The sequence below is a fragment of the Mus caroli genome, chromosome 6 (genome assembly GCF_900094665.2).
Source record: "Mus caroli chromosome 6, CAROLI_EIJ_v1.1, whole genome shotgun sequence".
In the NCBI taxonomy this organism is placed as follows: Eukaryota; Metazoa; Chordata; class Mammalia; order Rodentia; family Muridae; genus Mus; species Mus caroli.
The window spans coordinates 3,616,939-3,627,915 of record NC_034575.1 but is presented as its reverse complement, the minus strand read 5'-3'; positions in this window follow the sequence as shown (position 1 = coordinate 3,627,915).

Below are 10,977 nucleotides of genomic sequence, written 5' to 3'. Positions count from 1 at the left end.
CTTCTTCTTCTTCTTCTTTCTTCTTCTTCTTCTTCTTCTTCTTCTTCTTCTTCTTCTTCTTCTTCTTCTTCTTCTTCTTCTTCTTCTTCTTCTTTCTCCTCCTCCTTATTCTTGTCTTTGTCCTCCTTCTCCCCCTCTTCTTCTAGTTTCTAAATTATTTTTTCCTTTTAATTGAAAATAGCTTTTTTTTCTCATATAATATATCCTGATTACAGCTTCTATCTCTGTACTTCTCCTAGTTTCTCACTATCTCCACCCCCGCCCCCAGATTCACCACCTATGGTGATTTGAACAAGTATGACCCCCATAGATTCAAGTGTTTGAAATGCTTAGCCATAGGGAGTGGAACTATTAGAAGGTGTGGCCTTGTTGGAGGAGGTGTGGCCTTGTTAGAGGAAGTGTGTCACTGTGCAAGTAGGGCTTGAGGTCTTTAATGCTCAAGCTACACTCAGTATGAAATACATCCTGGCTACCTTTGGATCAAGCTGTAGATCTCTCAACTCCTCAAGTACCATGTCTGCCTGCATGTTGCCAAACTTCCCACCATGATGACAAAAGGCTAAGTTTCTGAAACTGTAAGCCAGCCCCAATTAAATGTTTGCTTTTATAAAAGTTGCCTTGGTTGTGGTGTCTCTTTACAGCAACACAACTCTCACTAAGACACCCCTTTCTGACGCTGATTAGGAAACAAACAGGCTTCTAAGTAATGATAATATAATATATGATATGATACAACTGATATAATAAATATTAATACATTGGATAGGATAAACAAACCAACAGAAGAAAAAGAACACAAGAAAATATATAGAAGACAGATATAGACACAGAGACCCACTCATGTGCACATCCAAGAATCCCATAAGCAGTGGTTTTCAACCCATGTCTGAGAGTCCCTTTGGGGGTCACATATCAGGTATCCTGGATATCAGATATTTACATTGTGATTCAGAACAGTATCAAAATTATAGCTATGAAGTAGCAACTAAAATAGTTTTATAATTGGAGTTCACCACAACATGAGGAGCAGTATTAATGGATGGCAGCATTAGGAGGGCTGAGAACCACTGCCTAAGAACACTAAGCTGCAAGGCATAATATATGCCCAAAAGACCTATAGGCCAAAATAAGAAAGAAGAAAGAAAAAAAGAAAGAAACCAACAAACATAAAAACTATTATAAAAAAGTAAATCCCCAATATAACATTATGAGACCAGGAACCTCCAAAGAAGCCATTGAATTCATTATCTGTTGGCCATCCATTGCTGGCCTTCAGCCTAGTTTGTTTCCCTACTGAACCTCCCTTGGAAGAGATGAAATTTTTATTTGCGAGTAGCTATCAACTGGATAGAGCTTCTGGATTAGGGATGGGAGGATATGTCCGTTCTTCCTTTCAGCTCTAGGACGCCATCTGGTGCAGATCCTGTGTATGCTGCCTCAGTTTCTGCCAGTTCCTATGAGGTTTGATCATGTTGATTTAGAGCTCCTTTTTTCTTTGGTGCTTCTATCCCCTCTGACGTTTACACTCTGTCTGCCTCCTCTTCTTCAGGGTTCCCTGAGTCCCTAAGGAGAGACTTGACTGTCCCAAGGTCTCTCACTCTCTGAGTATTGTCTGTGGGTCTCTGTATTTGTTCCCAAATGCTGCAGGAGAAAGTTTCTCTGATAATGGCTCTGCAAGAACCTGATTTCTGAGTATAGGAGAATATCACTGGGCATTATCTTATCATTACATTCTTTTAGTGGAACAGTAGTATTTTGTTTTAGGCTAGATACCTGGGCTATCTAGTCCCCGGTTCTTTATCACCTAAGCAGTGTCAGGTATAGGTTTCATGTCATAGAGTGGGCCTTAAGTCAAATCAGACATTGGTTTGTCACTCCCACAAAAGCTCTGTGCCACCATTGCACAAGTGCAGCTTGCAGACAGGATACTATTGTAAGTCAAAGACTCTGTGGCTGAGTTGATATTGATGTTTCTCTTTGGGTAGTGTGCAGAGTACCTTCCTGTCCTGAAGACGCTAACAAAGATTGTTGAAGGCTCTATCTAGACACAAGCTTGGCTTCTCCATGTTCAATGAGTTGGATAAGCATTGTAAAATCTATCTTTCAACTCTTTTCAGTTCGAATACGTTCTAGGTGGGATTTCCATCACAAGCTTCAAATGAGGGGCTCAGCCCCACAAGCCTCCTCCAGTTCAGAGACTGACCACATATCCTAGCCACTTGCATTGTTAACTGAGCTTAGAAATCAGACTGGGTAACTTGTTGTGGCACAAACCATAAAGCAATAGAGTACTGAATGGAACCCCATAAAGATTTTAGGTCCTTTCAGGGTGCTTTAGCCTCTCCAACAGGCTCTCAAGGCCCCTTCATGTAGGGATATAAAGGTTCCATTATATAGTCACGACTGATCAAATCACTGCCCATTGGTGACTAAGTCCTCCCCCAACCACACACACACACACACCATGGTATAGGAGAAGAGCCAAAAGACCCCTCTAATTACCAGTTTGGTTCCTCTGGTAAGTAGGTTCCTTCCTCAAAGTCAAGTATGCCTGCAATGGCTTTTTATAAATAGTAAAAGATGTGCTGGTTCCTCCACCAGTGAAGAAATCCCAAGGAATAACAAATATTCTATTCCATCACAAAAAGAAACCTGGAATGCAGAAACAGAAGTCATTTTTCATAATTAAAAAAATAACAGAACTTCTTAAATGCTTGCTGTTGAACAAGAAACCTGGAATGCAAAAGCGAATGTCATTTTTTATAATTAAAAAATAACCAAACTTCTTAAATGCTGACTGTTGAATAAAACAATATAAACATTATAAAATGACTAATATGTAATTATATTATTGTATAAAGTTATAATTTTATACAATTTGAACCTCTCAATTTTAGAACACAGCTAGACATTCATATTCATTATTCTTCAATCCATATAATCAGCCAACTAGATATCAAAAATATTCGGACAAAAATGTACACTAAACATGTTTAGACATTCTTCCTTCTTGTTCTCTAAGCATTACAGTACAACCTATCTATATTGCATTTACAGTCTGCTAGGTGTTAGAAATAAATTTTCAAAATTAGAACAGTATCAAAAATACACGCATGGTCTCAGACAATAGTGCAATACTACCTTCACTAACAACCAGCACAATGTGTTGATTTTGTGTGTTTGTTTGTTTGTTTGTTTGTTTGTTTGTTTTTGAGACATGGGTTCTCCGTGTAGCTCTGTCTGGCCTGGAACTCGCTCTGTAGACCAGGCTGGCCTCAAACTCAAGAGATCTGCCTGCCTCTGCCTCCCTAGTGCTAGGCATGTGCTTCCATCACTACTTGGCTCAATGTGTCGATTTTTAAAGACAGTTAAAATCTAAGGATAATAGGAAACATTGATATACTTTAGGTTTATTGTCCCAGGCTCCTTCCCTCCCTGCCTCCCCACCCCCACCCCCAAGTGACCAGGAAACTGTACTGGAATCTGGACAAGTGTACTTGGAACTGGCTCTAAGTCAACAGTGTCCCAAGCAAAACGCCCTGTTTAGTTTGTAGTCCCAGGAAGGTTTCATAAACATACATGTGGAGCAAATAAACACCATAAGATTGCTAAAAATAAAGCCACAGGCATCTACTTTATATCACATTAAGGACAATTTGGTTCTTAAGTGTTTAACAGTTTGAAAGATTGGCAGGTTTGAAAACTGATATTCCTCCTCCCAGGACAGGCAGAGAAAGAGATTTCAAGTAAGCTCTTTTTTTTCTTCTGTCGAGTCCTCTCCTAGTTTGTTCCTTAAATCATTCTCTTATTAAATGAGAGATAGAAATACCCGTGTTAAGGACATAACAATGCCAGTAAAATTATGGACCTTCAAGTGCTATTATTTAGAGCTCTTTGAAGGATGTGGCTCAATAGATGGGAATGATGGATTAACAAAGTGTCAGCCTTTTATTCTGAGCTCTCATAGGCTTAAAACTAAGTGGATTCTGGTTTTAGTGGCTGCTGAGAATGAAGAGGAGAAAAAAGCAGGGCTTGACAGATTGGAGGTCCAAAGCTGGCCAAAGCTGTCAACCTGAATTCTTTTTTATTTATTTATTTTGTTAGTGTTCTGACTGCAGATTCCCCTCCCTCTTTTCCTTCCATCCCCTCCCCTAGACCTCTCTTTGCCTCCCTCTCCTAATACCTGCCTCCTCTGTTTCTCTGGAAAAAAAAAAAAAAAAGGGCAGGCCTCCCGTGGATATAATGGCACTTAGTAAGTTGCAGTAAGTCTAGGCACCCCCTCTCCCATTGAAACTTGGCAAAGCAACCCAGCAGGAAGAAGGGTTTCAAAAAACAGACAACAAAGTCAGAGACAGTCCTTACTCCCCCTGTTGGGAGACCCACAAGAAGACCAAGCTATACAACTGTAGGATTATATTAGAAGTCTGTATCTATAGTCACCAGCATTGCAAGAAGAGTCTAGATTTTTAATTAGAATTGGACCTATAGCCAGGTGTATGGTCTGTAAGTGCTATACCTCCAGTCTTTTTTAAGTGTTTATTTGGTGGCAAGGGCTCTAAGTTGCCTCAGTTGTCCTTGAATATAATGCCTAACCTAGGAAAGCCTTGAACTTGCAATCTTTCCATCCCAGTTTTCCAGTTATCTCAGACTATAGACCAGGACCACCAGAACTAGTATAAAGTCAAGATTCTGAGTAATAGAAACCCAGCCTAAGCCAGCCACAGTAGAGAACAGCTGTAACTCCTGAACCACAGATACAGTAAAGGAGGAGCTGGGGAAAGGGAGGACAGCTGAACAAGATGGGACTTTCATCAGACTCCTCGAGAAAGACAAGGGAGCCAGATGTGGCAGGGCACATATTTTATCTTGGCACTTGGAAGGCAGAGGTAGATGAAACAGACCTCTGTGAGTTTGAGGACAGCCTGATCTCCACAGTGAGTTCCAGGACAGCCATGGCTATCATGTAAACTGACCTTCTCTAAACACACACACACACACACACACACAAAGAGGGGGAATAAATAGTGTAGAGACACCCAAGACCGTCAAATAATGCTGGTTAAATAATGTGGTGTGCAACTCAGATAAAGGCTGACATGGAAGTTGTCAAATTCCAATGGAAGGCTCCATAGCCATGAACATATTGGAAGAACTAACTTTAGTGAATGTGATGGTTTGACTCAGAAATGTCCTCATAGCCATGAGTGTTTGAATCAACAAATGTGACCTCATAAAATTGCAAAGCTTCTGTAAAGCAAAGGACACTGTCAATAGGACAAAATGGCAACCAACAGATTGGGAAAAGATCCTTACCAATCCTGCATCTGATAGAGGGCTAGTAGCCAATGTATACAAAGAATTCAAGAAGCTGGACTTCAGAAAATCAAATAACCTTATTAAAAATGGGGGACAGAGCTAAACAGAAAATTCTGAACTAAGGAATATCGAATGGCCAAGAAGCTCCTAAAGAAATGTTCAACATCCTTAGTGACCAGGAAAATGCAAATCAAAACAACCCTGAGATTCCACCTCATAGCAGTCAAAATGGCTAAGATCAAGAGCTCAGGTGATAGCAGATGCTGGCGAGGATATGGAGAAAGAGGGACATTCCTCCATTGTTGGTGGAATTGCAAGCTGGCACAACCACTCTGGAAATCAATCTGGTGGTTCCTCAGGAAACTGGACATAGTATTACCTGAGGACCCAGCTATACCACTCCTGGATATATACCCAAAAGATGCTCTAACATATAACAAGGACACATGCCCTACTATGTTCATAGCAGCCTTATTTATCATAGCCAGAAACTGGAAACAACTCAGATGTCCCTCAAAAGAGGAATGAATACAGAAAATGTGGTACATTTACACAGTGGAGTACTACTCAGCCATTAAAAACAATCCCTTCATGAAATTCACAGGAAAATGGATGGGACTTGAAATTATCATCCTGAATAAGGTAACCCAGCCACAAAGGAACACACATGGTATGCACTCACAGATAAGTGGATATTAGCCCAAAAGCTCGGAACACCCAAGGTTCAGTTCACGGACCGCATGAAACTCAAGAAAAGCAAAGACCAAAATGTGGATGCTACAGTACTTCTTAGAAGGAGGAACAATTTCAGTGTCTCTGGTTTTATGTGGAGTTCTTTGATCCACTTAGACTTGAGCTTTGTACAAGGAGACAAGAATGGATCAATTCTCATTCTCCTACATGCCAGTTCAACTTCCATATCAACTGCCAGTTGTGCCAGCACCATTTGTTGAAAATGCTGTCTTTTTTCCACTGGTTGGTTTTAGCTTCCTTGTCAAAGATAAAATGACCATAGGTGTTTGGGTTCATTTCTGAATCTTCAATTCTATTCCACTGATCTACCTGTCTGTCGCTGTACCAGTACCATGCAGTTTTATCACAATTGCTCTGTAGTACAGCTTGAAGTCAGGCATGGTGATTCCCCCAGAGGTTCTTTTATTGTTGAGAATAGTTTTTGCTATCCTAGGTTTTTTGTCATTCCAGATGAATTTGCAAATTGCCCTTTCTAACTCAGTGAAGAATTAAGTTGGAATTTTGATGGGGATTGCATTGAATCTGTAGATTGCTTTCATCAGGACAGCCATTTTTACTATATTAATCCTGCCAATCCATGAGCATGGGAGATCTTTCCATCATAAAACCAGACACACTGAAATTTATAGAGGAGAAAGGTGGGAAAACCCTCGAATATATGGGCACAGGGGGAACAATTCCTAAACAGAAGAGCAATGGCCTGTGCTGTAAGATCAAGAGTTGACAAATGGGACCTCATAAAATTGTAAAGCTTCTGTAGGGCAAAAGATACCATCAATAAGACAAAAAGACCACCAACAGATTGGGAAAGAATTTTTACGAATCCTAAATCTGATAGGGGACTAATATCCAATATATACAAAGAGCTCAAGAAGCTGAATTCCAGAAATTCAAATAGCCCCATTAAAAAATGGGGTACAGAGCTAAACAAAGAATTCTCAACTGAGGAATACCAAAGGGCTGAGAAGCACTTGAAAAAGTGTTCAACATCCTTAATCATCAGGGAGATGCAAATCAAAACAACCCTGAGATTCCACCTCACACCAGTCAGAATGGCTAGGATCAAAAATTCAGGTGACAGCAGATGCTGGCAAGGATGTGGAGAAAGAGGAACATTCCTCCATTGCTGGTGGGATTGCAAGCTTGTACAACCCCTCTGTAAATCAGTCTGGCAGTTCCTCAGAAAGCTGGACATAGTACTTCTGGTAGATCCAGCAATACCTCTCCTGGGCATATACCCAGAACATGTTCCAACTGGTAACATGCTCCACTATGTTCATAGCAGCCCTATTTATAATAGCCAGAAGCTGGAAAGAACCCATATGTCCCTCAACAGAGGAATGGGTACAGAAAATGTGGTACATTTACATAATGGACTACTACTCAACTATTAAAAACAATGAATACATGAAATTCCTTGGCAAATGGATTTATCTGGAGGATATCATCCTGAGTGAGATAACCCAATCACAAAAGAAGTCACTTGATATGTACTCACTGATAAGTGGATATTAGCCCAGAAACCTAGAATACCCAAGATACAACTTCCAAAACCCAAGAAAATCAGAAGAAAGTCCAACGTGTGGATACTTCATTCCTCCCTAGAATACAGAATAAAATATCCATGGAAGGAGTTGCAGAGGCAAAGTTTGAAGGTAAGATGAAAGGTTGGACCATCCAGAGACTGCCCCACCTGGGTTCCATCCCATAATCAGCCACCAAACACAAACACTATTGCATATGCCAGCAAGATTTTGCTGAAGGGACCCTGATATAGCTGTCTCCTGTGAGGCTTTGCCAGTTCCTGGCAAATACAGAAGTGGATGCTCACAGTCATCTATTGGATGGAACACAGGGTCCCCAATATAGGAGCTAGAGAAAGTACCCAAGAGCTGAAAGGGTCTGCAACCCTATATGTGGAACAACAATATGAACTAATCAGTACCCCCAGAGAACATGTCTCTAGCTGCATATGTATCACAAGATAGCCTAGTCGGCCATCATTTGGGAAGAGAGGCCCCTTGGTCTTGCAAACTTTATATGCCCCAGTATAGGGTAAAGCAGGGCCAAGAAATGGGAGTGAGTGAGTAGGGGAGCAGGGTGGGGGAGGGTTTAGGGGACTTTTGGGATAGCATTTGAAATGTAAATGAAGAAAATATCTAATAAAAATGTGGGGAGGGGGAAGGAAGAAGGAACAAAATACTTACAGGAGGAACTAGGGTGATAAAGCATGGAGCAGAGACAGAAGGAAAGGGCATCCAGAGACTTTCCCAGCTGTACATCCATCCCATACACATTCGCCAAATCTGGGTGCTATTGTATGCTGGAAGTGCTTGCTGACAGGAGCCTGGTATGGCTGTCTCCTGAGACTCTCCCCCAGAGCCTGACAAATACAGAGGCACATGCTTGCAGCCAACCATTGGACTGAGCTCAGGGTCCCTGAAGGAGGAGTTTGAGAGGGGACTGAAGGAGCTGAGGGAGTTTGCAGGCTCCTGGGAGGAGCAACAGCGTTAGCTGGCTAAATCCCCTGTAGCTCCCAGAGACTGGACCACCAACCAAAGAGTATACATGGAGGGACCCATGGCTCTGGCCACATATGTGGCAGATGATGGCCTTGTTGGACATCGGTGGGAGGAGTGGCCCTTGGGCCTGAGGGTGTTCGATGACCCAGTGTAGGGGAATGCCTGGGCAGGAAGGCCACAGTGGTGGTGGTGGTGGGGGGGAGGATGGGATAGGGGCTTTGGGTGGAGGGTGAGACCTGGAAAGGAGATAATATTTGGAATGTAAATAAAGAAAATATCCAATAAAAGAAAAGAAAAATCCTTTGTTTCCAATAGATGGTGCTGCTTAGGAAGCTTAGGAGGCACAGCCTTGTTGGAAGGAGGTCGTGACCAGTGACCAGGACTTTGAGAGTTTAAATGTAGTACATACACGCTCTCTGCTCATGTTTGTGGTTCAAGATGTGACCTCTCAGCTTCCAGATCCAATCAACATGTTTGCTTACTGCCAAACGTCCCTACCATCATGGATTCTAACCTTTTAGAGCCAGAAGCCCCAATAAAAGTAAGTTGCCTTGGCCATGGTGTTTTATATCAGTAATAGGAATATAACTAATACAGATATGTGTGTATATATATATATTTAAAGGGTATGGAGATAAAACATGAAGTTGAAAGGAGGTGTGTCTCATGTGAGCTTAATTTTTTTGCTTTGGTCCTATGATCTACCTCCAAGCAATGTTGCAGTGGCTGGGAATAAAGTTGTTTGCCTTTAATTTCATTTATGTATTTTATTTCTACTCTTAGCTGTACGTTGAATTCAAATTATGTCAATTGGATAGAACCTGCTTATAAATATCCACCAAGAATGTCATTTCTAAGAACTTCTTATACCTACTGGATTTGAAACACAAAGTTAAGAGTCGGCATGACTTATATCTAGTTGGTCATCAATTCAAATTTAATGAGGTATTCATCTGATTTGAGAGTTACAGGTTTTCTATGCTTTAAAACATCTACTCTATATTTATACAGCTAGCAGTATGAACTATCTTTTCTACGTACACACTGCAATTCTAAGAGCATACCTCTCTCTTTGCTTCCTAGTGATTTACTCCATTCATCTTCATTTCTTTGCACAGCATATTGTTGCCACTGTTTCCCACTGTTCATATTTCTATCCACTCTGCATCACCCAGCTTTTTACCCGGTGCATTATTTCTGTTCCAGGCTTCCAGTTGCTTATAACCCATTTCATGTCGCTTCTTCTCATAGGCCAGACATACAACACAGGAGCATCCCATTCAAAAGATTATCTCGGTCACCCATGTATCAGCATGAAGATTGTTGCTTTTTCATATAGGAGGGGATCAGGGGTTAACATAAATTAGCGAAGGAAAGCAAAGACCAGTTAATCATGGCTCTTCATTTCTTCTTACAATGTTCAGCTACGTGGGCATGGATTAAATGAGCTGTTCATATATTATGTCCTTTGTCTCCTTTACTCCTCCTCTCCCCTATGCTTCTTTCTGTCTCACTGCCTGTCTCAGTCACTGTTTTATTGCTGTCAAGAGACACCATGACCAAGGCAACTCAAAAAAAAAAAAAAAAAAAAGAAAGAAAAGCATTTAATTAGGGTCTTCCTTACTGTTTCAGAGGGCTTGTCCATTACCATCATGGTGGCAGGTAGGCAGACATGGTGCTGGAGAAGCACCTGAGAACTTCACATCCTGGACCACAGGTAGCGAGCAGAGAGAAAGACTCTGTGTTTGGTGTAGGATTTTGGAAACCTCCAAGTCCACACTTGGTGACACACCTCTTCCCACAAGGTCATATCCCCAATCTTTCCCAAATAGTTCATCCCCTGGGTACTAAGCATACAAATATATGAGCCTATAGGGGGCCTTCTCATTCAAATCAACACAAGGCCTTCTCTCCCTGGTCTCCTTAATGCAAATACTGAAAATTTCTAGGATTTTCCAATTCATCTTTCTAAGATGTTTACTGAAACCTCTTCAGTTTACACAAGTAAATGCCTAAGGAACCGCTCAGCCTGTGCTCCCCTGAGGTGTCTGTAAGTTAAAAGTGCTTCTCTGTTGGACTTGACTCTACGATCACAAGTTTTCTACAGTTAGATGCACCTACCAACTTTCCAGAAAAAAACACACAGTAGGTTTTGGGGAAAGGTGCAGAGAAAGGAGAGGCCGCTGAGAGGCAGAGAGGTAGCTGTAAGCAAAGAAGAATGGCTTTTAAAATGTTTAAGTATACTGGCATTGTGCCTATCTCAGATCATTGTATATTTACAAGTGGAAAACAATATAATGAGAGTAGATAATCCTATTGCTCCTCTTCCTACTTCCCTTTTCATATTAAATCAATTGTTTCCTTTCCTGTTTAATCTTAGTAACCA